Source organism: Lepidochelys kempii, chromosome 6, assembly GCF_965140285.1.
Source record: "Lepidochelys kempii isolate rLepKem1 chromosome 6, rLepKem1.hap1, whole genome shotgun sequence".
Lineage (NCBI taxonomy): Eukaryota > Metazoa > Chordata > Testudines > Cheloniidae > Lepidochelys > Lepidochelys kempii.
In genome coordinates, this window is record NC_136385.1 from 62477426 (window position 1) to 62504681 (window position 27256).

The following is a 27256-nucleotide window of genomic DNA, read 5'->3' on the forward strand; positions in this document are numbered from 1 at the left end:
ATCTACCTTCCAGTTGTCTGGTACAGTGGCTGATTTCAGTGATAAATTACATACTTAGTTAGTTAGGACAAGGCATCTATGGAGAGATACATGAAACAGGAGATTGACCTGCACTAGGTGCTTAGAGTCTTACTATTCTGGAACAACATGGAGCTATACAATAGGCTTACAAGTACTCCTTTTCTTTTTGCGAATACAGACTAACACGGCTGCTACTCTGAAACCTTACAGAGATATATATCCCTTGCTAATCCCTGCTATTGCCCAGTATCTTGCATTACAAAATACAGAAACTGAGTCATATTGGAATTCCCTCTTCATATACACATCCTCCCTGTTTCTGCCATTTAATCTCCACCAGGAAAAAGTGAATATATGCATTATGTATTGCAGAATACTTTGAAAAAGTGATGTGTATATCTTTGAATAAGTTTTGATGTGGGAATATTTATCAAATTTTGGATTTATTTTATTAAAGTGCATTCTACTGCCATGCTGCATTTGCTCAGGGTGTAACTGAATGTTCATCTACCTCTGCATTTCCAGATTTCCATTTTGTGGCCAGGGAAGCAGAGTATGCAGGGTCTACCAGTCTAGCAGCTCAAACAAGCATTTCTCTGATGTATGTGCACCACTCCTAATGCTTTCCAGCACTTATCATGAAGGCCCAGAAAATCATTTACCACCACTTGAGAGTTGCCTTGCGTTTTTTAAAACTCCATTATGGACATCTCTTAACAGGCAACTTCTCTTACCAGGATATGAATGTTCTAACTGGTCTTGCTGTTGTAAACGGCAGCACCCCCTGACCCATGAGAACATTCACTGGAGAACTATGTAAGTTTACAGCATATGGGGGTGTGTGACCTTTCTTTTCACACTGCCTATTGTTGGGGCTACAGGTTTTTGTGGTGATGGAAAAGTCACATGATTTCTCTATCTGGTGGCCTGGCCAAATTTGAGTGAGTGGTGTTGATATGGCAAAGAGCTGCTGCTGCCCAGGGTGACATGTTCGCTCTCAACCTCTGGGCCCAGACTTGTGGGACATAGAAGCCACCGCTTCCCAGGGTGAGCATGGGGCGGTCTTGCTCTCAACCTCTGAGATCAGCCCCAGGGGACTCAGGAGCTCCTGCTGCCCAAGGTCAGTGCAATGTGGGCTCACTCTCCAGCCCCTCTCCCAGGGCCTCCCACCCCTGCAGGCAGGACCTGGCCCCCCACATAACCCCATGATTTTACACAGTTTCTCTCTAAATCTGTGACTTTGACTAAATTTACTCTGCCTGCTTCAAGATTTTTGTTTAAAAATGCCATAAGTCTGTAGCCCAATCTACTGTAGTAAGACTGTACTGCTCCAAGAAGCAGTAATGGGAACTCTAGAATATATTTCTTGAGGGCACTGCACCTCCATTAATGCACATAGCACGAGGGTGGATGTAGGAAAAAACAAGGAGGTCTTTAAACTGGTGCAACATGATATTATCAAGCAGTGGTGTAACAATGGGTGTAAAATAATGCGTTGCTATACTGCTGATTGACTTCTCTAGTGCAGATAAGGCCTTTGTTCAATTTTATTGGGGATGAGGGAGAAGGAAGGAGAGTGTAGAATTGATAACTTCCCCAATGAATCCAACCGTTAAGACCTCTGGGCAAGTTGACAGCTGAATACATGCTAGAAATTCGACGACTTCTACAATGATTTGTGCACTGTGGGAAGACTATTTGAACCAACTGTGTTACCATAGTAGTGTAACGTGTCCACGCAATTATTTAATTGATCAAGCGAACACCAAGGGTAGTTTACCTTTACTAGTAATCTGAGTAATATGCAACTATCACAAAAAATTGACAATAAGAACCTGCCACAATTGTTAGACCGATGGTCAATCTAGCCCGTTATCCAATAGTAGCTGGAACCAGAGCTTCAGGGGGACTGTACAGAACAGGGTAGTTGGAGTGGTCCACCCGTCTTCCCCCTCCTGCTTCTGGCAGTCAGAGGTTTAGGGTTGTCCCAAACAGGGGGTTGCATCCCTGACTATTTTGTCTAATAGCCAGATTAATTTATCTAATTCTTTTTGAATACAGTTATATATTTGACCAGGACATCATCCCATGGCAATGAGTTCCATGAGTTAATTATGCATTGTGCAAAGAAGTATTTCCTTGTGTTTGTATTCAGCCTACTGTCTCAATGTCATTGGGAAACCCCTGTTTTTTGTATTGTGTGAAAGGATAAATTACACTTCTCTATTAGCTTTTTCCACACCATTCATGATTTTATAGACCTATATCATATCCCCCTCAACTGACTATGAAATTTGTGAATGAACAGCATGCCCCATCAACTGAAGGGAAAATTAGTTGTTTTCATTCCAGCTGGAACCCCAGAAAGTATTTTTTGTCATTCTGACCCCTCTAACACTCAATTTCTATTGTAGAAACTAATCCAGGATCCTAACTTTCTAATAAAGAGGTAATTGCAAGTGACTGTTGGACCACAAACTGTTGCTGAACATGCAGCTACGGTTATTTTGAGGAAGGGAGAGAACACATCCACCTCCTGCCAGCAAACTAAACCTATCTGAAAAAAAAAATGCAGGTTTCACCGGAGATACATTCCAAACAATAGGTGATGGACTGCCCTTCCCCGCACTGCTCCTGCTGCCTGGGCTGGCACTCCCAGGGACTGTCCTGAAATCTCAAGGGCTGAGATCAATCTGTAATTAAAGATTATATCATATGATGGAAGCTTCGGGAACAGGGCCAACCAGAAGGGACAACCCTAGTGGCACCAGGCACACACCTTCACCCCCTCCCTCTCGCTCTACCGGGCTCCCGTCAAAACTGCAGCACCTGGGAGCTCTGCGGGCTGTGCGAAGCGACTCAGCCTCGTCCGCCACAGCCACCTACCAGCGGCAGGGGGCCCCGCCCGGCAGGCTGAGGCCGCGCTCAGACCCGCGCTCAGCGGGCTCTGCTCCGGCAGCTGCCCCGCTCCGCCCTGTGCGCGGGGCGAGAGCCCTGGCCGGCGGCTCCCGCGGGCGCGGCGCTGGGGAGAAGGGGAGATGCCCCGAGTGCCGGTGCTCCGCCAAGCCGTGCCCAAGGCACGGCCGCGCGGGGGCCCAGCCTGTCGCCGTCGGGCAGCCTCGGCCGCGCTGTAGGAGCCAGCGCCGAACAGCAGCGCTCCGCCAAGCAGGGCTCGCGGAATCTGGGCCAGTCGCAAGAGCGTCATGGATGGCGCATGCGCACTGCCGGCGGCTAGTGCTGTCTGCCCAGCTTAACCGAATCCCTCCCCTACACGAGAAGCGCCGTTCGCCACTTGAGCGCTCACAGGCTGCCGGGCTCTGGTGCGCGCACCCGCTCAGCACTCTTACTCCCCGGAGCGCGCGCGCGCGCTCCCGCTCCCTGACGCGCGCTCGCTCCGCGCTGTGTCTCTCGCGCCCGCTCGCTCAGTCAGAAGCTCCGTTAAGCGACGGCAGGTTCCTGTTTCCGTATTTTCACCCCCCCCTCCAGACCCGCGTCCGCGCGCCGACGCCTCCTGCAAGCCGGCACCCGCAGCAGGAGGGGAGCCGGCGGGCGCTGCTGCTGCTACTCGGGTAAGAGGTTGCGGGGGTCCGGGTGTGGAGGCGCTGAGAAGCGGGGGGGGGGGAGCCGATTCGGGGCTGCTCCAGCTGCCGCTCCCCATCCCTCCCCGGGCCTGGGCTGCGGAGGCTCGAACGCGGCTCAGCGGCTGCCGCCGGTGGGGGAAGGGGAGAGCGTCCCCCGCCGGGTGCCAGGCTCCCCGCGTGGTGCCACGGGCCGGGGCCTGAGCCGCTGGGGAGCAGGGGGCTGCTGAACCCCTGTGCGCGGCGGGGCCGCTGGCCGGCCCCCGGGGAGCCGCGTGCGAGTCCCGAGCTCCCGCAGCGAGTCGCCGGGGGAGCGCGGAGCGGGCTGCGCGGGCGGAGGCGGCGCTCCTGGGGCCGGGCTGCCGCGGGGTTCGGGGCGGGGAGCGCTGCTGTCGTCCTGCGAGCTGCCGCCGCCGCCGCCGCCGCCGCGAGGGAAGAGGCGGCGGCGGCAAACTTCACTCACCCGGCAGATGCCCCGGCCCCGCAGTCAGTCTTTGCAGGGTGAAATGACGAGCAGAAAATGCTAGTGGTGGGAGTGGATCTCCGGTGAGCCCCCTTAACGTGAAGGGCCCCGGGGAGCCCAGAGGAGTGACTGCCCCACGAATCCGCTCCGAAGTCGGTTACTGCCGGGCGCTTGCCCACACGAGGATCTTTAACCATCTTCCACCTCGTATTAATTTACAGGACTTTGAATTGTAGTGTAGATAAGGCACTGGTGCTTGTTCCTAGGCATGTTTAATTCTAGGGATGCTGTGGCCAGTTGATTGTTTATGGCAGCACCCGCTTGTGTGCTAGTTGCTTTCCAAACACTCAGAAAGGATGGGCCTTGTTTTAAAAAAAAACAAAAACATAATGTAAGTAAGGACAGACCAGTAAACAGAGGTTAGGGGAAAGGGGACAAGGGTAGTCATATTACCTACAATTTATTACATCAGTCATCTTACTTGTTGCCTTGTGCTCTCAGCAACTGTTTGTTTGTTTATATCACCTTGTTGTCTCATTATTTAGATAACATATAGCACTTGAGTGCAGAGGTCCAGACATATGCTATATGTTGTAGGATTGGGCCTTAGACTGTAAACTCTTTGAGACAGAGACTGTTTTTGGGTTTGTCTGCACTATGGAGATTATACTGACATGGCTATGTCAGTACAGCCTTATAGTGTTGACACAATTTACGCTGACAGAGGGATTTTTCTGTCCTCCTAGGAACACCACCACCCTAAACAACGTGAGCTATGTCAAGCACTCTTCTGTTAATATAGTACGCCTACAGTGGGAATTATATTGGCATAACTATATCAGGGATATGTTTTTTTTTTACACCCCCAACTGACTATGCCCATATAACTCTCATGTGTAGACCAAGCCATACAGCCAGAGTCATAGAATCATAGAATATCAGGGTTGGAAGGGACCCCAGAAGGTCATCTAGTCCAACCCCCTGCTCGAAGCAGGACCAATTCCCAGTTAAATCATCCCAGCCAGGGCTTTGTCAAGCCTGAGTCGAGTGGGGCCATGGTTTGCCCATGCTACCCTCTTGGTGCTACTCCAATACAGATACTATATAATAATACATTATGTCTGGGAACATACTTGTGTTCTGCTTATATTAGAATTTACAATCATGTTTAGTTGGCGTGTTACAGTAGCATTTTTAATCATTTTCTATCAATTTCTAGGCATTGTCTAACGGTCATGGGGATACTTCAAAATGGCCATTTAGAAGTGAGGTAGTTCTTGGGTTTCACAATATTATGAGGTCAATTTTTTGAAAATCATCCTTATCTTAAGTAACAAAAAACTCAAAGTTGTAAACTGTATGGCAACTATAAAGGCAGTTGATATTTGCTGGTTCCCTGTGTGGTCACTAAAAACAGATTTTACAGTAATCTTTTTACATGTATGAAAGTTCACAATCAACAATATTTATATTGGTGACTACAATTTGAATGACAGACTTTTATTTTTAATAATCTGTATTTGCTTGGATGCTGCAGCTGTACAAGCTTGTACACTGCCAAAATTGTATGAGTACTTGCCTAAAATAATTTCAAGATGAAATCATTCTGCATTGTGCAGCGAAGCAGTGTTTTGCTAAGTTTCCCCCCCCCCCATACACACAACAAACCAGCCAGTTTTTCCATGTATAAAGTGTAATTAGTTATTCATATTTCTGAGCAAGCTGTTCAATAAAGAGGATAAAGTAAGAAGCAGACACTGGAATGCTGAATTGCACAAGTTCAGTATCTCAGACGTAGACAACTGGAGATGTGTATCTGACAGCTGAAGAATGTAGGCGGTCTTAAAGTTGTAACTGCTTTTTCTCTTGTTGCTTGATTTTGTTTAGAATCTTGTCTGAGTAAATTAGCTAAGCAACTGAAAGGAAACTCTGTGACTACAAGAACAGGTGTAAAACATCTTTATACTTTCTCAAGAACAAATGGATTAATAAAATCAGCAAGGATACTAAGATCCATAGAGTTTTACTAGTTTCTGTAATCTAATTTTAATTGTTTATGATTACTTTATTAAGGTGCAAACAAAGAGATTAGTTTGAGCGTATAATGGAATTGTGTTGAAGATGATAAATGTATTAGACAGTTCCTGAAATACCCATCTGATTAAGAAAAGTTTTAATCTGTTCAGACCTATTGTAGCTGTATACATGAGTGCCCTGCTTACCCGTTGTATTTTAGATTGAATGAATTTCACAGTCTTGTTTGTGGATTTTGGCTATTCATTTTGTGATCAGTCTTTTCAGCATAATTTCAGGGATTCAGTGATATATTCTGAAAGAAATAGTTGAATTTGAGTATTTAAATCTTTTGTATAGTCAGTTTAAAATAAAAAGTAATTACAATATTGTTAGACTGGTCTGGAGGGGGAGCTAGTGTCAAAGCAAAATATAACTTCATTTATGCTAGAATCGTTCAAAAGCCTGCAGATCTATTTCCAGTTTGACCATGGGATATACCAATACCATAAAGAAAAGAAATGTAGATTTATGGTAGACCATTCAAAAAACTGCAGATCTCTTTCCAGTTTGATCACAGGATGGACCAATAATACAATAAAGAAATATAGATAATGCATATTATATCTGAATGTTTATAATGTATCTGTACTAATGTATACTATACATCATATAAAAAAAGTGATACATCTGCATTATATGTAGCCAAACCGGACAGTCTCGACGCAAAAGAATAAATGGACACAAATCTGACATCAGGAATCATAACATAACATAAAAACTGGTAGGAGAACACTTCAGCCTCTCTGGCCACTCAGTAGAAGATTTAAGGGTGGCAATTTTGCAACAGAAAAGCTTAAAAAACAGACTCCAACGAGAAACTGCTGAGCTTAAATTAATATGCAAACTAGATACCATTAACTTGGGTTTGAACAGAGACTGGGAGTGGCTGGGTCATTACACATATTGAATCTATTTCCCTTAGTTAAGTATCCTCACATCTTCTTGTCAACTGTCTAAATGGGCCATCTTGATTATCATGACAAAAGTTTTTTTCTCTTGCTGATAATAGGTCATCTTAACTAATTAGCCTCTCACAGTTTGTATGGCAACTTCCAACTTCTCTGTGTGTGTGTGTGTATATATATGTATATATATATATATATAATCTTCTTATTATATGTTCCATTCTATGCATCTGATGAAGTGGACTGTAGCCCATGAAAGCTTATGCTGTAATAAATTTGTTAGTCTCTAAGGTGCCACAAGTACTCGTGTTCTATATGCATTACATACACATACATACATACATACAAACTCCTCTACTAACAGAACATTATGAAGGTTATAAAGTCAAGCACTCACAGGTTACAAAATGCCAGAGTTAAGATTGGCTGTACAGCCTTAATTCAGACCTCTTGTGCATATACACTATGATACAATCTTTAGTTACATGACCACGTACTATTTTTCCACAGGACCCCAGCCTCATTCAGTGCACAGGATAAATCTGCTCTGGGGATAAATCAAGGTTGAGTAGGAAAGTAAGCTCTTGTCTTGTAGGATCCCATCTTCATTTGTTGCACAATTTGGAACATGTGTAACAAATGAGGCAAGGGTTTGTAAGAAGAGGAAAAAATGGGGTCTCATGGTTAAAGCAGATGAATGCTGACCTGGAGAATTGGATTCTATCCCTTCCTTTCTACAGAGTTTCTGTGTAATGCTAAGCAACTCACTTAAACCAGACTTTTTACATGTGGTTACTAATTGTGTTTCTCTCATTTTCTGGGTGCCTGACTTGAGATCCTGGGATCTGATTTGCAGAAGTGCTGACCAGTCACAGCTGCAGTTAAAGTCAATGGAAACTGTGCTTCGAACATATATTGTGCTAAATCTTAAAAAATCAGATTGCGCACCCAAATTTAGTGGATACTTTTGAGCTTAATCTCTTTGTGCCTCAGTTCCTCATCTGTAAAAAGGAGATAATAATAGCCCCTCACTTCAAAGGGGTATTGTGAAAATAAATTCATTAATGTTCATGAAGCACTCAGATACTGTAATGATGAGCATCATAGAAAAGCCCATGAGGAATCTGATAAATTTGTTTTTAGAGCTGGGTTTGAATAGTATGCGATAAAGAAGGTATGGAGCCACACATAGAACAGTATGGAAAAAACAAAATATCAAATAGTTAAGCAAGCACCATTCGTCCTATGCACTGAATGGGATAGGGTTCTGTGGATAAAATGGTGTGTGATCATGTAGTTAAACTGTTTCACAATGCATATGCACAAGGGAGTTGAATTAAAGTTTCACAGGCACATTAATTTTCTGGTGTTTCCTAACTTGATCTTGTAACCTTAAAAATGTTTGTATTATCTAATTTCCTAGTTTTTTAAAGAAACAAATTGAAAAAACAAGAATTTCATCATCTGGTGGCATATAGACACCAACATGAGTCATCAGCAGGGTTGGAACGTTTAGATCAACCACACAGACCTCTGCCACTTGTGCTAATGGAATAAACGACAGCAGTATTAGGCTGTCATCATCTATTTGGACTAGTGCCAGAGGGGGATGAGACATGCCAGTAGGTTTAACAGTTGTTTGCTGACAGCAGAGGAATGGTGAGATGCAAGAACCTTGGGTCCCATTCCAAGTTATGGAGAGGAGTGTGTTCTAGTGCAGTGGTTCTCAAAATAGGGCCGCTGCTTGTTCAGGGAAAGCCCCTGGCGGGCCGGACCAGTTTGTTTACCTGCCGCGTCCACAGGTTAGGCCGATCGCGGCTCCCGCTGGCCGTAGTTCACCGCTCCAGGCCAATGGGGGCTGCAGGAAGGGCGGCCAGCACATCCCTCAGCCCGTGCCGCTTCCCGCAGCCCACATTGGCCTGGAGCAGTGAACCGCGGCCAGTGGGAGCAGTGATCGGCCAAACCTGCGGATGCGGCAGGTAAACAAACCGGCCTGGCCTGCCAAGGACTTTCCCCGAACAAGCGGCGGCCCTAGTTTGAGAACCACTGTTCTAGTGAGCATAGAGTTTTCTGTTTATTTCCCCCGTCCAAACTGTGACCCCTTCTGAGCTATCCCTTACGTTCTCTCCTTCCTGTCTCTTCCCCACTTTGGCTATTCCTCCCAATCCTATTCTCCTCACCTAACCAGTCCCAGTCTCTGCTCCTCAGGTTTTCATACCAGCCTGTCTCCTTGACCAGAGAGTTCTAGTCTCGCCTCTTCAGACACCCAGTCCCAGTGTCCCCCTCCAAACCCAATCTCCTTGCCTAGCTAGTTCCAGTTCCCTCCCTCCTGGGCTTTGATCCAGTCTGTTTCTCTCCCTCATCTTGCTTGCCAGTTGCCCATTCCCTTTGGATCCCAGTGCCAATCTTTCTCCCAGGCTCTTTGACCAATCTCATTGTCCTGTACCCTCCCTGCAGCTCCTTGTCCCAATCTCTTCACCCAGCCAGCCCCGCTTCTCCCCCGACACCACAACTCCTCATCATGTCACTTGTTCTCAGCCCCATTCTCTTTGTCCAGCGAGTCTTAGTTCCCCTCCCCCATCCCACTTACTGACTCCCAGTCTTTTCCATACACCATTTCCTTTTCTGGCTCCTAGACCCTGCCCCCCAGTCCTAGTTTCCTACTTCTATTTCTCCCCCCCTTCTCAGCAGTTATGGCTTGTCCCCTCTGTGTTCATATTAGACAGCTTCCTCCTGCACGCTTCATTGAGAGCAGTACACAGGAGAGAGATGGCTCTCCGCTTTCATTTCAGGTGCCTGCACCAGGACCCAGCACAGCCCGCAGCCTCCCAGAGCTGAAATTGCAGGGGAAGTCCTACTCAGTCCCCTGCAGTCCAGGGCTGCAGCAAGCTCAGTGGAGATGAATTCAAGCAATTTATCTGCTAAAATTATATAGTCTCTATTGTGCAAACTGATTTATTTATTTATTTTCCAAAAGCCAAATTCGGGCAGATTTTCACAGGAATGGCAAAAATCACATCCCTTATACATAGGCCACCACTCCTCTGACAAATTTCAAGTCCCTGATCCAATGCATTGGGGTGCTAGAGCTGCTCAAGGAAACGGTTGCCATTTTTTTTTTCAGCCTGGGCAAAACAACGTATTTTTCCATAGCCTTGTTCTTGAAAACATCTGAACTGTGTTTGCTGATTTTTTCCAAAACAGTTCAGCCTTGGGTGTACACTTGGAATGGAAAACTTCAGCCTGAATGGCTGAAGTTTGGCAAAGTTATATTCAACTGAAAACTGTTTTATAATAAGGAGTGTCTGCTAACCTTAATAATAGGTGGTGCTTCCAGCCTTGCCTATAATTAAGGATAAGATTATGTCACGGAATTCACAGATTCTGTGACTTTCAGAGACCTCTGTGACATTTTCAGCTTCAGCTCCAGGGTGGCAGGGCCGGAGTTCTCAGCAGGTATGGGGGACCCAGAACTCTCAACCAGTATGTGGGGGAGGGGCCCCTGGATCTCTCAGCTGGCACGGGCAGTGGGTAGGCCCCCCTGGAGCTGTTGGCCGCTGCAACAGTATGTGCTGGACCCCTCCTCCTCTCTCACTGGGGCTCAGGCTCTTCCCCACCCCCTCAGCCGCCCGCGCTTGAACTTGTAACATTTTAATTTTAAAAATTAAAGGGGGGAGGGATACCTCAGTGGTTTGAGCATTGGCCTGCTAAACCCAGGGTTGTGAGTTCAATCCTTGAGGGGGCCATTTAGGGATTTGTGACATAAATTGGGGATTGGTCCTGCTTTGAGCAGGGGGTTGGACTAGATGACCTCCTGAGGTCCCTTCCAATCCTGATATTTCTATGATTTTCTATGAATTTCCAGTGGGAACTTTTTTCTGATGATGTAATACTGTTGAGAATTGGTGGTCAATTCTGAGTTTAAAACTTCCCAATCTAAAACTTTTGTGTTAAACTTGTCCCATTGTTTGAAATCTTTTTAACCCACACTAATAATCTTAAAGGGAACATAAAATAGAGAGCTGTGGGGGAGGGAGAAGAGGATATTCCCATGCTGTTAGTCTGACCCCAACATGTTTGTTAAATATCTCACCTCAAGTCTTTAAATCATAACTATGCCTGAGGCAAAGTGCTATTGTTAAATGATTGTCAGGAGGTGTTTTAATTGTGATGCAAGCTGCCATCAGCAGAGATATTCAACTGATACTTCACTGGAGAGCTCAACATCTCCAGTGGTTGGCAAGTAGGGATCCCAAGGTCTGAATGCATCCAATGAAGAGAGCTGTAGCTCACGAAAGCTTATGCTCAAATACATTTGTTAGTCTCTAAGGTGCCACAAGTACTCCTTTTCTTTTTGCGAATACAGACTAACACGGCTGCTACTCTGAAACAAGGTCTCTTTGTAAGTGGTGGTTTCTGCAACAAAGCATAGTAAATTTCTAGGGGATCTACAGGTAGCTGTTTTACCTAGTTCCTTCTAACATCAGCCGAAATGAAAATGTGATCTATGTAGTTTACTTGTTTGCATATTGTGATACAGCAGGGCCAGGGAGCAGTGGGAGAGTGGTAGAGGGGAGATATATAAGCCCTAGGCTAATTTAGGTGTGGTTTCCTGTAGACTAGGGAGGGTTGCTACAGATTAATTGGAGCACCTGTAGTCAATTAAGGCCCTGTCAGGAACCTAATAAAACCCCCTGCTTCAGGCAGTCAGGGGTGTGTGAGGAAGGAGAGAGGACTGGAGTTTGGAGGTGTGTTTCTGAGACTTGTAAAACCAGAGGATCGAAGGAAGGGAGACTCCCTCCCCCAGCATCAAAGACTGAGGTTAACTCTACCCAAGGGGGAAGAGGATAATGAACCTGCAGGGACTGAGGGGCTGGGGCTCAGAGTGAGGAACAAACCAGACCCCTCCCCCATTTCCCTTCTCTACCACTTTCCAAGGCCACTAGTGGGGCCCTTGGTGCCCCAAGAGCAGGGGCAAGGGGTGGCATTTTAGCCCCCCACCAACAAAAGCGCAGGACCCACCATACTAACATCGGCCATTTTGTCACAATATATAGTGTTCAGAATAAAATGGAACACTTCACGACTGATTACAGAGCTATACAGAACAATTCTGCAAGTCTAGAATTTGAGGCCTGCATTGACGCTAATTACCCTATGATGCACATTGAGAAAAAAGGTTGGTATGCTTCCACAAAATCGGACTTGCAGTTCTAAGGCATTCTTTCATTGTATGTCTGCTTGGTAACCTTATAGTGCTAAGGTGAAAGTAGTTATAGTTGCTTTTAGGGCTGTTCATTAATTGCAGTTAACTCATGCGATTAACTCAAAAAAATTAATCACAATTAAAATTAATTGCAGTTTTAACTGCACTGTTAAACAGAATACCAGTTGAAATTTATTAAATTTTGCATATTTTTCTACATTTTCAAATATATTGATTTAAATTACAACACACAATATGAAGTGTACAGTGCTCACTTCATATTATTTTTTATTACAAATATTTGCACTGTAAAAATCATAAAAGAAATATTATTTTGAAATTCACCTCGTACAAGGACTGTAATGTAATCTCTTTATTGTGAAAGTGCAACTTACAAATGTAGGTTTTTTTGTTACATAACTGCACTCAAAAACAAAACAATATAAAACTTTAGAGCCTACAAGTCCACTCAGTCCTACTTCTTGTTCAGTCAATCTCTTAAGACAAACAAGTTTGTTTACATTTTCAGGAGATAATGCTGCCCACTTCTCAATTACAATATCATCTGAAAGTGAGAACAGGCGTTCGCATGGCACTTGTGTAGCCATGGTATTTACGTACCAGATATGCTAAACATTTGTATGCCCCTTCATGCTTCAGCCACCATTCCAGAGGACATGCTTCCATGTGGATGATGCTGGTTTAAAAAAAAGAAAAGTGTTAATTAAATTTGTGACTGAACTCCTTGGGGGAGAATTGTATGTCTCTTGCTCTGTTTTACCCGCAATCTGCCATATATTTCATGTTATAGCAGTCTTGGACAATGACCCAGCACATGTTGTTTATTTTAAGAACACTTTCACTGCAGATTTAATAAAATGCCAAGAAGGTACCAATGTGAGATTTCTAAAGATAGCACTTGACCTAAGGTTTAAGAATCTGAAGACCTTCCAAAAATCTGAGAGGGATGAGGTGTGGAACATGCTTTCAGAAGTCTTAAAAGAGCAACACTCCAATGCGGAAACTACAGAACCCGAACCACCAAAAAAAAGAAAATCAACCTTCTGCTGGTGGCGTCTGTTTCAGATGATGACAATGAACTGCGTTGGTCCACACTGCTTTGGATCGTTATTGAGCAGTATTTGTCATCAGCTTGGACACATGTCCTCTAGAATGGTGGCTCAGTACAGTACTTGTACTTGTATTAGGTGAGTTGAAAAATACTATTTCTCTTGTTTTTTTTACAATGCAACTATTTGTAATATAAATATAAAGTGACCACTGTAAACTTTGTATTCTGTGTTGTAATTGAAAGCAATATATTTGAAAATGTACAAAACATCCACAAATATTTAAATAAATGGTATTCTTTTATTGTTTAACAGTGTGATTAATCATGATTAATTTTTTAAATTGCTTGACAGCCCTAATTTCTTTTAAAAGTAGAATATTTGGAGAGATTTAATAGTGACGAGTTACTCTGACAATTTTTACTTTGTAGAATTAACAATTTTGTAAAAGATTGTGGAATAGTATTGTGCATATCTTATGGCAGATGGTTCTGGTTAGTTTGGTTAGTTACATAATTTTTCTACCCAGGATATTTCTGCTAACCTTTTTTAATATATTATGTATTCTAAAAGTACTATATAATACAGGTTAGTGCTGTTCCAGCTACTTCCCGATATCTTTCATTAGCCTTTTGAGTTACGTGGGTTAAACTTTTCTATAATTTAGTAGAATTTATATAGTAATAAATCAATGTTTTTATGTTGAAAATAGTGGCTGTCCTTAAACTCTTTCAGATCTGAAGACTTTTTGAAACCTGTTATTATTTTGTATATATACACATTTGTTCATAAAACTTGCTTCTGTGTCTGAATACAAATCAATAGCATGAGTTGCATGTAGGAGGTGAGCATGCAAAGGTTACCTTTTTAACCTCCATAATTAACAACTGTTCTCTAGAAAATAGAGTGATTGGGGACGTAAGTCTTAATACTTCGTAATAGAATAAACATGCGTCTACTGTGGGGGGGGGAAAATGGTCCAACTCTGTATACAAAAGACTAGAAATTCGTTGTACCACTGCTGAGCTGTGACCCTTCAGAAAAGCAGATAGTATGTACACGTGTGCTTTTGCCTCCACATAAAAACACCTATCCAAAAAAGCAATTAATTAAATTGGCACATTAACTTATGATAACTTTCCTCCTCATGCTTGGTGAGTATAAGAATGCTTTTGTTGAACAAGAAAAAAGTGATTTGTTGCAAAAATGTGTTGAAGTATTAAAATTGACAAGAGCCTTGAAGGTCTCTCTTCACCTTCCCTATCTTTCGTTTTGACATCACCATAAGTAAGGAACATACTTGAAAAATCATTGAGACAAGCAGTTAAGTGTAGCCAGAGCTTCTGATAACCTCAGCTGTGCTTGGAGAGGGCCCAAGAAATTCAGGATCATAACTAAACTTTTATGATTGTGATATTAAGTAGTGTTTAAAAAATTTTTTTTTCTTAATTTTTGCCTAATGTGTAATAATGAAAACAGTACAGGAATTCCCATAGCTAGGGCCCTACTAAATTCACGGCCATGAAAAATGCGTCACAGGCCATGAAATCTGGTCCCTGCCCCCTCCTTCCCATAAATTCTGGTATGTTTTGTGTGCTTTTACCTTGTGCTGTACAGATTTCATGGGGGGAGACCAGCGTTTCTCAAATTGGGGGGTCCTGGCCCAAAAGAGAGTTGCGGGATGGGGTGGAGTGTGTTGCAAGGTTATTTTAAGTGGTGGGGGTGGTTATGGTATTGCCACCCTTACTTCTGCTCTGCCTTCAGATCTGTCTGGCTAGACAGCGGTGGCTGTTGGGCCAGCTGCCCAGCTCTGAAGGTAGTGCCCTGCCAGCAACAGCGCAGAAATAAGAGTGGCAGTACTGCAACCCCCCTCCCCCCCGCTCCACAACTCCTTTTTGGGTCAGGACCCCTACAATTACAACACCTGAAATTTCAGTTTTAAATAGTTGAAATCATTAAATTTCGATTTTAAAAATCCTGTAACTGAAATTGACCAAAATGGACCATGAATTTGGTAGGGCCCTATACATGGTAAATTAGACTAGTACTCTAGTCAGGTAAACTGTATAATAGTAGCCAATACGAGCTGTTGCAGAGGAATGTGGCAGGAACCATACAGTGGGCAGGTTATTACATAACTGCCCATAGTGAAACAACTTCCAATTCTCCCCAATAATTAGGGCAATTGGGACTTACAGTATTTCAGGTGAAGGTTCCTAATAGTTGTCTTTAATCCTAACTAACCTACATTATTGCTATCTGAAAGTTTTCACATCACTGTTCATCCACTTGATATGTTCAAAGAATTCTGATAAAGTAGAGAAGCATAATTTTCCTTTGCCAAAGTAGTGTTTGCTTGTCCCTTACACATTATGAGTAATGTGTTTTAAAATCTGTTTTTAATTATTGTTTCAGACAATTTACCTGGTCCTGACATACAGTTTTACTGATCTGTAATTTCTAGGATTATCGCTAGCACTTAAAAAAAAAAAATTAGGTAAAACATTTGCCTGCTATCTTCTTCCAGCCCTCCTGTATAGTAGCAGGTTTTATTGAAGGAATGCCGCCAATCAGTGGTTGTCATCAAATACTTTACTCTCAAATACCTTCAAAAATTCTGAAGGAATACTGTCTGGTTCTGGTTATTTGTTGTTCTTTAGTTTATCAGCCTGTACCACCATCCTCCTTTTATTTTAAAAAACACGTAAATTCCTGACAGTAGCTCATCTTTATTTCAAGAGAACCGTGGGAGTAACGCAACGGGTTCTTAGATCTCTGGTGTTATTACCTCAGCATCCCTGTCTTGGAACCTGGGTTTTCCTCTTTGGTTCTGCAGTCTTCATTGCTCTTGCCTTCCAGCCAAAGAAAAAGACACCCCTTCCAAGTGTAAAAAGTCCCAAATAAAGAAGTATTCTCTAGACTCAGTTCTTTACCCTTGCTGATGCAGGATTGCCTTTCTTGGGCTAAATAATGTCTTCATCTTCCCTGGGCTACAGATGCCTTCTTTTTTCTCCCTAGGCTCCAGTAGTTCTTTACCCTGTTGATGCAGGGGTTTGAAGGTGGCGTTCTTCCTGTCTTCTCTGGAAGCAGAAGCCCAACTCTCCTAAACAAGGATTTACAACATCAACTGAGCCTCCATCCCACCCCAGTACTATATTGTCTCAGCCTTTCCTTCTTCCATCATAGCCGCTTGCATCCTTTCACAGTCTGTTGTCATAGGTCTTTTCAACAACCCTATTATTGAGGTCAGAGTTTCCTAAGCTCTCTTGGCAGTGAGCTGCTCTCCAGATTCCATCTCCCCTGGTCTTTCAGTACCACCACCTGCTCTCTGTTGGTGTCTCTGAGCCCCTCCTGGCTTCTGCAGAAAAATCTCACCCAACATCTTGATTCAATCCTGGTCTCTGTTCTTCTGAGCCAAGAACAACACTTTATATAATTCTGGCACAGTCACATGGTTCATATGACCTATCTGGGCCTACTTCTCCCATCAGTCCCTCTTGGGAAAACATCTCTCAGAATTCCTCTCCTGTAAAGGCCTAAATCCCCAATAAAAGGCTGATGGGTGGTGCCTGTTCTTAATGAAGCCAGCATACTCTGGTAGTTATCTGTTCAACACCCTTACCAATAAAGATGGATGTAAAACTTCTTTGCTGTTTTCTTCTGTTATTTAATTTTTTCCTTTATCCCTTGGTAGGAGTAAAATAATTACCATGGTTCATTTGTATTGCAATAGCAACTGATACATCGGCTGCTTGGTAAACTAGATGGACGCAAACAATAAGCATTGCAGTGCAACCAAATGTAGTGTCATGCATCTAGGAACAAAAATGCAGGGCATACTTATAGGATAGAAGATACCGTCCTGGGAAGTAGTGATTTAGAGAAACTTGGGGGCGTCATGGTAAACAATCAGCTGAACATAAGCTCCCAGTATGGTGCTTTGGACAAAAGGCTAGTAGATCCTTGGATGTATAAAAAGAGGAATATTGAGTAGGAGTAGAGAGGTTATGTTACCTTTATATTTGACGCTGGTGCGACCATTCCTGGAATATTATCCGAGACTGGTGTCTATAATTCAAGAAGGTTGTTAATAAATTAGAGAGGAGCTATGACAATAAGGAAAGGATAGGAAAACATTCTTTATACTGATAGAATCAAAGAGCTCAGTCTATTTAGTTATTAAAGAGAAAGCTAAGGGGTGACTTCATCATTGTCTATGAGTATCTATATGGGAACAGCAGTCTGATAATAGGCTCTTCAGTCTAGTAGACAAAGGTATAACAAGATCCAGTGACTGGAGGTTGAAGCTAGACAAATTCAGACCAAAATTAAGGTTCAGGTTTTTAACATTTGGGGTAATTATCCATTGGAACAACATATGTAGATTCTCCATCACTGGCAATATAAAAACCAAGATAGGATTTTTTTTAAAAAAATGCTCTAATTCAAACAGGAATTAATTTAGGCTAGTCCTGTGGCCTATGTTCTGCAAGAGGTCAGACTAGATGATCACAATGGTCCCTTCTGGCCTTATAATTTGAGTCTATACTCAAATATTCTAGTTAGGCTCAAAACTCTTGACTTCATTAGGGCTCTGTATGGGCCTAGAAATCTATCTATGTGGATCCAATTGTAGTATTGGGGTCATGATCTGTACATTTATTGTCATGGGAGTTCCAAGTTGATAGTGGTCATTTAAAATAACCCACTCTTTTTTTAGAAGTCCCAGATGAACATTTACGGTTAGAAGTAATAATAATGGAGAGAATTCCAAATGTAATACATTTTTCTTTACAGTATAAGAGCTTGCTAGAGGTTCAGAATGTTTCTTGAAATGTCCCTCAAAATTCTGATCACAACATTTTCCTAGTTCATCTGAAATGAAGCTCTTAAATTTAAGCTCTAATTGAACAGTTAAAATTCTTCTCTAATTTATAACCCTACACAGCCTAAGTGGGAATCTGGGGACAGATTTAGGAGTAGAGTTCCATCCTTGAAAATATTAGTGGTATAACTGTACTGATGAATGGCTGAATAAATCTACCTTGATTAAGGAAGATGGAATCATTTTAGTAACGGAGCCTTTCACTCCATGGAGGCTAAACTAGCTCTTAATAGGAAGGTGGTTGTCAAGGTCAGATTGAGGCATGTTGAAGGGACAGTGTGGAGAAACAGGCAAAGTAACTGCCAATATGTATCCATTTTGGGGCTAAACACAGGATGGCAGTCTCCAGGGCTTTCAGTCTGGCTCCTTTAATCAACATTACATCAATTTGGACGAGCCCATTTACATCTTTTTTTATATGTTGTCTTTCATTCTAATGTCCTGATAGTTACACACTGATTTTAATCAGTGTACAACTTTAAAAAAGGTATTAGTCTTTCACCATTAAGTAGGACAGAAATGACTAATTTGTTAAGAGCCACACATAAAAGAAGCATCAGATTATATACACAGCAAAACAGACAGAAGACAAACAAATATTTAGATATTTTGTTACCTTTTATTTGATACCCATAATACATTTACCTTAAAAAAAAAAACAAAAAAAACCCCAGCACCACGTCCAGTTATTTTCAATATTAACATTTGGTAGACATGCCCCGTCTGTGAAATGTGTAATCAGAGATTTCACTCAATAGAATCACTAGAAACATCACGTCATAGGTGTTTGTAATGATGCTCACTCTGTAATATGGTAACACTGTGTTTAAATAAATCTGGTGACTATGGTACATCTACACAGCAGTTAAACACTTGTGACTGGCCTGGGTCAGCTGACTTGGGCTGGGGCTGCAGGGCTGTAAAACTGCTATGTAGATGCTTAGGCTGGATTTTGTCCCAGAACCTGGGCTCCAGTCCAAGCTTGAATGCCCGACAACTGCAGTTAAACAGCAGTATCGCCTGAGTCAGCTGACATGGGCCAGCTGCTGGTGTTTAATTGTAGTGTAGACATACAATAGATTCCTGTATGTCTCCTTAAACAAAAGCTTATTGTTGTAATGATTGTTTTGTTTCTGATTTTTACATGGCAAGGATTAATAAACCTGTTAATACTTTCTTAATTAAATAGTTTAAAAAAAAAAAAGCATCAGAGGAAAAAGCGAGTAAGCAGAGATTGCCTAATAGGTAGTCAAGGTGAAGGATAAGTGAGCAAGCATAACTGTTTCAGGAAAAACCTTCATATGCTCAAAGGGCCACCTAATAGTGGATTCTCCTTAATCTCAGCACTTATTTAGTCCTTTTATTAAAGTGACAGTGACTCAAATTTTTGGGTATGTCTACACTATGAAATTAGATCGAATTTATAGAAGTCGGTTTTGTAGAAAGCGTTTTTATACAGTCGATTGTGTGCCCCCCCCACAAATGCTCTAAGTGCATGGAGTTGGTGGAGTGTGTCCACAGTACCGAGGCAACCGTCAACTTCCGGAGCGTTGCACTGTGGGTGGCTATCCCACAGTTCCCGCAGTCTCCGCTGCCCATTTGAATTCTGGGTAGAAATCCCAGTGCCTGATGGGGCTAAAACATTGTCGTGGGTGGTTCTGGGTACATATCGTCAGGCCCCCCTTCCCTCCCTCCTTCCATGAAAGTAAGGGCAGACAATTGTTTTGCTCCTTTTTTCTTGAGTTACCTGTGCAGACACCATACCATGGCAAGCATGGAGCCCACTTAGCTAACCGTCACCGTATGTCTCCTGGGTGCTGGCAGACGTGGTACTGCATTGCTACACAGCAGCAGTTTATCGCCTTTTGGCAGCAGACAGTGCAGTATGACTGGTAGCCATCGTCGACGTAGTCCTGGGTGCTCTTTTAACCAACCTCAATGAGGTCAGGGGCGCCTGGGCAAACATGGGAGTGATTCAGCCAGGTTATTTCCCTTTTAAGTTTCGTCTCATGGCGATTGAGTCCTACCGGCAGTGCACTATCTTTTAATCAGCAGCCAGCACAAGATGATGGCTGGCAGTCATGCTGCACTGTCTTCTGCTGAGCACCTAGGAGATGACGATGGCTAGCGGTCATACTGCACAGTCTGCTGCCAGCAAGATGTATAAAGATAGATGAAGTGGCTCAAAACAAGAAATAGACCAGATTTGTTTTGTATTCATTTTCTCCTCCCTCCCTCTGTGAAATCAATGGCCTGTTAAACCCAGTTTTGAGTTCTATCCTTGTGGTTTTGAGTTGTATTCTTGAGGGGGCCATTCAGTTTCTCACAAAGCCACTCCCTTTGTTGATTTTACTTCCTTGTAAGCCATATCGTCAGTCGCCCCTCCCTCTGTCAGGGCAGTGGCAGACAATTGTTCCACGCCTTTTTTCTGTGCAGATGCCATACCACGGCAAGCATGGAGCCCGCTCAGATCACTTTGGCAATTAGGAGCGCATTAAACACCACACGCATTATCTAGCAGTATATGCAGCACCAGAACCTGGCAAAGCGATACCGGGCGAGGAGGCGACGTCAGTGCGGTGACGAGAGTGATGAGGACATAGACACAGACTTCTCTCAAAGCACGGGCCCTGGCAATGTGGGCATCATGGTGCTAATGGGGCAGGTTCATGTGGTGGAACACCGATTCTGGGCTCGGGAAACAAGCACAAACTGGTGGGACTGCAAAATGTTGCAGGTCTGGGACGATTCCCAGTGGCTGCGAAACTTTCACGTGCATAAGGGCATTTTCATGGAACTTGTGACTTGCTTTTCCCTGCCCTGTGGCGCAAGAATACTAAGATGAGAGCAGCCCTCACAGCTGAGAAGCAAGTGGCAATAGCCCTGTGGAAGCTTGCAACACCAGACAGCTACCGGTCAGTCGGGAATCAATTTGGAGTGGGCAAATCTACTGTGGTGGCTACTCTGAAGCAAGTAGCCAATGCAATCAAAGATCTGCTGATATCAAGGGTAGTGACCCTGGGAAATGTGCAGGTCATAGTGGATGGCTTTGCTGCAATGGGATTCCCTAACTGTGGTGGGGCCATAGACGGAACCCATATCCCTATCTTGGCACCGGAGCACCAAGCTGGCGAGTACATAAACCGCAAGGGGTACTTTTCAATAGTGCTGCAAGCGCTGGTGGATCACAAGGGACGTTTCACCAACATCAATGTGGGATGGCCTGGGAAAGGTACATGACGCTCGCATCTTCAGGAACTCTGGTCTGTTTGAAAAGCTGCAGCAAGGGACTTCCTTCCCAGACCAGAAAATAACCGTTGGGGATGTTGAAATGCCTATAGTTATCCTTGAGGACCCAGCCTAACCTTAATGCCATGACTCATGAAGCCATACACAGGCATCCTGGACAGTATCATAGAATCATAGAATATCAGGGTTGGAAGGGACCCCAGAAGGTCATCTAGTCCAACCCTGCTCAAAGCAGGACCAATTCCCAGTTAAATCATCCCAGCCAGGGCTTTGTCAAGCCTGACCTTAAAAACCTCTAAGGAAGGAGATTCTACCACCTTCCTAGGTAACGCATTCCAGTGTTTCACCACCCTCTTAGTGAAAAAGTTTTTCCTAATATCCAATCTAAACCTCCCCCACTGCAACTTGAGACCATTACTCCTCGTTCTGTCATCTGCTACCATTGAGAACAGTCTAGAGCCATCCTCTTTGGAACCCCCTTTCAGGTAGTTGAAAGCAGCTATCAAATCCCCCCTCATTCTTCTCTTCTGCAGGCTAAACAATCCCAGCTCCCTCAGCCTCTCCTCATAACTCATGTGTTCCAGTCCCCTAATCATTTTTGTTGCCCTTCGCTGGACTCTCTCCAATTTATCCACATCCTTCTTGAAGTGTGGGGCCCAAAACTGGACACAGTACTCCAGATGAGGCCTCACCAATGTCGAATAGAGGGGGACGATCACGTCCCTCGATCTGCTCGCTATGCCCCTACTTATACATCCCAAAATGCCATTGGCCTTCTTGGCAACAAGGGCACACTGCTGACTCATATCCAGCTTCTCGTCCACTGTCACCCCTAGGTCCTTTTCCGCAGAACTGCTGCCTAGCCATTCGGTCCCTAGTCTGTAGCTGTGCATTGGGTTCTTCCGTCCTAAGTGCAGGACCCTGCACTTATCCTTATTGAACCTCATCAGATTCCTTTTGGCCCAATCTTCCAATTGGTCTAGGTCCTTCTGTATCCTATCCCTCCCCTCCAGCGTATCTACCACTCCTCCCAGTTTAGTATCATCCGCAAATTTGCTGAGAGTGCAATCCACACCATCCTCCAGATCATTTATGAAGATATTGAATAAAACCGGCCCCAGGACCGACCCTTGGGGCACTCCACTTGATACCGGCTGCCAACTAGACATGGAGCCATTGATCACTACCCGTTGAGCCCGACAATCTAGCCAGCTTTCTACCCACCTTATAGTGCATTCATCCAGCCCATACTTCCTTAACTTGCTGACAAGAATACTATGGGAGACCGTGTCAAAAGCTTTGCTAAAGTCAAGAAACAATACATCCACTGCTTTCCCTTCATCCACAGAACCAGTAATCTCATCATAAAAGGCGATTAGATTAGTCAGGCATGACCTTCCCTTGGTGAATCCATGCTGGCTGTTCCTGATCACTTTCCTCTCATGCAAGTGCTTCAGGATTGATTCTTTGAGGACCTGCTCCATGATTTTTCCAGGGACTGAGGTGAGGCTGACTGGCCTGTAGTTCCCAGGATCTTCCTTCTTCCCTTTTTTAAAGATTGGCACTACATTAGCCTTTTTCCAGTCGTCCGGGACTTCCCCGGTTCGCCACGAGTTTTCAAAGATAATGGCCAGTGGCTCTGCAATCACAGCCGCCAATTCCTTCAGCACTCTCGGATGCAACTCGTCCGGCCCCATGGACTTGTGCACGTCCAGCTTTTTTAAATAGTCCCTAACCACCTCTATCTCCACAGAGGGCTGGCCATCTCTTCTGCATTTTGTGATGCCCAGCGCAGCAGTCTGGGAGCTGACCTTGTTAGTGAAAACAGAGGCAAAAAAAGCATTGAGTACATTAGCTTTTTCCACATCCTCTGTCACTAGGTTGCCTCCCTCATTCAGTAAGGGGCCCACACATTCTTTGGCTTTCTTCTTGTTGCCAACATACCTGAAGAAACCCTTCTTGTTACTCTTGACATCTCTGGCTAGCTGCAGCTCCAGGTGCGATTTGGCCCTCCTGATAACATTCCTGCATGCCCGAGCAATATTTTTATACTCTTCCCTGGTCATATGTCCAACCTTCCACTTCTTGTAAGCTTCTTTTTTATGTTTAAGATCCGCTAGGATTTCACCATTAAGCCAAACTGGTCGCCTGCCATATTTACTATTCTTTCGACTCATCGGGATGGTTTGTCCCTGTAACCTCAACAGGGATTCCTTGAAATACAGCCAGCTCTCCTGGACTCCTTTCCCCTTCAAGTTAGTCCCCCAGGGGATCCTGGCCATCCGTTCCCTGAGGGAGTCGAAGTCTGCTTTCCTGAAGTCCAGGGTCCATATCCTGCTGCTTACCTTTCTTCCCTGCGTCAGGATCCTGAACTCAACCAACTCATGGTCACTGCCTCCCAGATTCCCATCCACTTTTGCTTCCCCCACTAATTCTACCCGATTGTGAGCAGCAGGTCAAGAAAAGCGCCCCCCATAGTTGGCTCCTCTAGCACTTGCACCAGGAAATTGTCCTCTACACTTTCCAAAAACTTCCTGGATTGTCTATGCACCGCTGTATTGCTCTCCCAGCAGATATCAGGAAAATTAAAGTCACCCATGAGAATCAGGGCATGCGATCTAGTAGCTTCCGTGAGCTGCCGGAAGAAAGCCTCATCCACCTCATCCCCCTGGTCCGGTGGTCTATAGCAGACTCCCACCACTACATCACTCTTGTTGCACACACTTCTAAACTTAATCCAGAGACACTCAGGTTTTTCTGCAGTTTCGTACCGGAGCTCTGAGCAGTCATACTGCTCCCTTACATACAGTGCTACTCCCCCACCTTTTCTGCCCTGCCTGTCCTTCCTGAACAGTTTATAACCATCCATGACAGTACTCCAGTCATGTGAGTTATCCCACCAAGTCTCTGTTATTCCGATCACGTCAGTAGTCAGGAGCTGTTCAACTACAGGCTGAGCAAGTGCAGAATGGTGGTAGAATGTGCATTTGGACGTTTAAGAGCGCGCTGGTGCAGTTTACTGACTCGGTTAGACCTCAGCGAAACCAAGATTTCCGCTGTTATTGCTGCTTGCTGTGCGCTCCACAATCTCTGTGAGAGTAAGGGGGAGACGTTTATGGTGGGGTGGGAGGTTGAGGCAAATCGCCTGGCTGCTGGTTACGCACAGCCAGTCACCAGGGCGGTTATAAGAGCACAGGAGGGCGCGGTGCGCATCAGAGAAGCTTTGAAAACCAGTTTCATGACTGGCCAGGCTACGGTGTGACAGTTCTGTTTGTTTCTCCATGATGAAACCTCCCACCCCTTAGTTCACTCTACTTCCCTGTAAGCTAACCACCCTCTCCTCCTCCCTTCGATCACCGCTTGCAGAGGCAATGAAGTTATTGTTGCTTTACATTCATGCATTCTTTATTAATTCATCACACAAATAGGGGGATAACTACCAAGGTAGCCCAGGAGGGGTGGTGGAGGAGAGAAGCACCAGGAGGGGTGGTGGAGGAGAGAAGGACAAGGGCACACAGCTCTTTAAAAGTTAAAAACTTTAAAACTTATTGAATGCCAGCCTTCTATTGCTTGGGCAATCCTCTGGGATGGAGTGGGTGGCCGGAGGCCCCCCCACTGCGTTCTTGGGCGTCTGGGTGAGGAGGCTATCCAACTTGGGGAGGAGGGCGGTTGGTTACACAGGGGCTGTAGCGGAGGTCTGTACTCCTGCAGCTCAGCCATACGCTGGAGCGTATTAGTTGGATCCTCCAGCAGCCTCAGCATTGAATCCTGCCTCCTCTCATCACGCTGCCGCCACCTTTCAGCTTCAGCCCTCTCTTCAGCCCGCCACCTCTCCTCCCGGTCATTTTGTGCTTTCCTGCACTCTGACATTATTTGCCTCCACGCATTCGTCTGTGCTCTGTCAGTGTGCGAGGACAGCATGAGGTCAGAGAACATTTCATCGCAAGTGCATTTTTTTGGCCTTCTAATCTTCGCTAGCCTTTGGGAAGGAGAAGATCCTGTGATCCTTGAAACACATGCAGCTGGTGGAGAAAAAAAAAGGGACAGTGGTATTTAAAAAGACACATTTTATAGAACAATGGGTACACTCTTTCATGGTAAACCTTGCTGTTAACAGTACATACAGAGCACGTGTGCTTTCGTTCCAAGGTCGCATTTTGCCTCCCCCCAGTGCGTGGCTAGCCCTTCCCCCCTCCCCGTGGCTAACAGCGGGGAACATTTCTGTTCAGCCACAGGCAAACAGCCCAGCAGGAACAGGCACCTGTGAATGTCCCCTTAAGAAAAGCACCCCATTTCAACCAGGTGACCATGAATGATATCACTCTGCTGAGGATAACACAGAGAGATAAAGAACGGATGTTGTTTGAACGCCAGCAAACATACGCTGCAATACTTTGTTCTACAATGATTCCTGAATACGTGCTACTGGCCTGCAGTGGTAAAGTGTCCTACCATGGTGGATGGAATAAGGCTGCCCTCCCCAGAAATGTTTTGCAAAGGCTTTGGGAGTACATCCAAGAGAGCCGCAAATGCCAAGGCAAATTAATCATTAAATGCTTGCTTTTAAACCATGTATAGTATTTTAAAAGGTACACTCACCAGAGGTCCCTTCTCCACCTGGTGGGTCCGGGAGGGTACAGGCTCCAGATCTAGGGTGAGAAACAGTTCCTGGCTGTCGGGAAAACCGGTTTCTCCGCTTGCTTGCTGTGAGCTATCTACAACCTCCTCCTTCTCCTCATCATCTCCCTCATCCCCAAAACCTGCTTCCATGTTGCCTCCATCTCCATTGAAGGAGTCAAACAACACAGTTGGGGTAGTGGTGGCTGAACTCCCTAAAATGGCATGCAGCTCATCATAGAAGCGGCATGTTTGGGGCTCTGACCCAGAGCAACCATTCGCTTCTCTGGTTTTCTGGTTGGCTTGCCTCAGCTCCTTAAGTTTCACACAGCACTGCTTTGGGTCCCTGTTATGGCCTCTGTCCTTCATGCCCTGGGAGATTTTGACACATGTTTTGGCATTTTGAAAACTGGAACGTAGTTCTGATAGCACGGATTCCTCTCCACATACAGCGACCAGATCCCGTACCTCCCGTTCGGTCCATGCTGGAGCTCTTTTGCGATTCTGAGACTCCATCATGGTCACCTCTGCTGATGAGCTCTGCATGGTCACCTGCAGCTTGCCATGCTGGCCAAACAGGAAATTGAAATTCAAAAGTTCGCGGTTCTTTTCCTGTCTACCTGGCCAGTGCATCTGAGTTGAGAGTGCAGTCCAGAGCTGTCACAATGGAGCACTCTGGGATAGCTCCCGGAGGCCAATACCATCGAATTGTGTCCACAGTACTCCAGATTCGACCCAGCAAGGTCGATTTCAATGCTAATCCCATTGTTGGGAGTGGAGTGAGGAAATCTATTTTAAGAGCCCTTTAAGTTGGAAAAAAAGGGCTTCGTCATGTGGACGGGTGCAGGGTTAAATGGATTTAACACTGCTAAATTTGACCTCAACTCCTAGTGTAGACCAGGGCAAAGAGAAAAAGTGACAAGATTCTTTAGATCTGGTAAGTTGCTGCAGTACTGGAAGCAATCAATACAGCAGATGCAACCATTAGGGCTTCTATTTTCTGTAGTGCATAAGCTATGCAAAATAGGTGTATAGTAGTGTGTTTGTGGGCAATAGTCATGAAGGCCTTTTCTGGTGTGCTGAATGTTATACCTAGAGCCCTACCAAATTCATAGCCATGAAAAACATGTCACGGACCATGAAATCTAGTGCCTCCCCCCCAGTGAAATCTGGTCTTTTTTGTACT

At 44.6% G+C, this 27256-nt stretch overlaps 1 protein-coding gene across 5 annotated transcripts in view; it reads left to right on the forward strand.

The window, feature by feature from the left end:
* Positions 1 to 3176: 3176 nt before the first annotated feature.
* FUT8 (fucosyltransferase 8) overlaps positions 3177 to 27256 on the forward strand; it is a 291145-nt gene continuing 267065 nt past the window's right edge. For all 5 annotated transcript variants that reach the window (XM_073348344.2, XM_073348345.2, XM_073348346.2 and 2 more), the window contains exon 1: positions 3177 to 3590. The gene's annotated coding sequence lies outside the window, so the exon portion shown is untranslated. The remainder of the gene's footprint in view (positions 3591 to 27256) is intronic.